The sequence below is a fragment of the Meleagris gallopavo genome, chromosome 13 (assembly GCF_000146605.3).
Source record: "Meleagris gallopavo isolate NT-WF06-2002-E0010 breed Aviagen turkey brand Nicholas breeding stock chromosome 13, Turkey_5.1, whole genome shotgun sequence".
Lineage (NCBI taxonomy): Eukaryota > Metazoa > Chordata > Aves > Galliformes > Phasianidae > Meleagris > Meleagris gallopavo.
The window spans coordinates 1,854,184-1,854,719 of NC_015023.2; the positions used below are offsets into that span (position 1 = coordinate 1,854,184).

Genomic DNA, 536 nt, shown 5'->3' on the forward strand with positions numbered 1-536 from the left:
ACACTTATTGACTCTGTGCACTGCCTTTAGTACTCTGTCAGTATAGCTGTTGTGCAACACAAACACTGATAAGGAAAAGCAGTGCTCAAGCTGTGAACCGAATCGGCCCGGACCAGCCTTCAACAACTGTCATGACGGAATGGCACTGCTCCAAGGGGAGCGTAAGGCAGCTTATCCGTACATGGGAATAGGGGAACCTTCAGCTGTGCAGAACGGCCCCACAATTTCGTAGCAGCTGCCTAGGGCTCCTTATAACTGCTCTTCACAGAACTTCAGGCAGCAGGGATTTGCTTAAAAATGCACTGGAAACAGTTCTCAGAACACCAGGAGATTCTTCCTGCTGCAGAACCGTTACCTTTACTGTCTTTAACAATTAAGTCAGGACTTACTTTCACTACACACAGAACAAACTAAGAAAACTGTTCTGCTTATGCATACAAAAATAAAACAGGAAAAATGCTAGTGCAGCCTTGTGCATTCAGAAATGTTTGGCTGGTATCTCGCCATACACGAATTTTGCAACAGCTAAGAGAGGT

General features: G+C 45.3%; 1 protein-coding gene across 1 annotated transcript in view; it reads right to left on the reverse strand.

Moving 5' to 3' along the window:
• Positions 1-536, reverse strand: part of LOC104912916 (fatty acyl-CoA hydrolase precursor, medium chain-like) — an 8,563-nt gene that overhangs the window by 3,179 nt on the left and 4,848 nt on the right. The window lies entirely within an intron of this gene.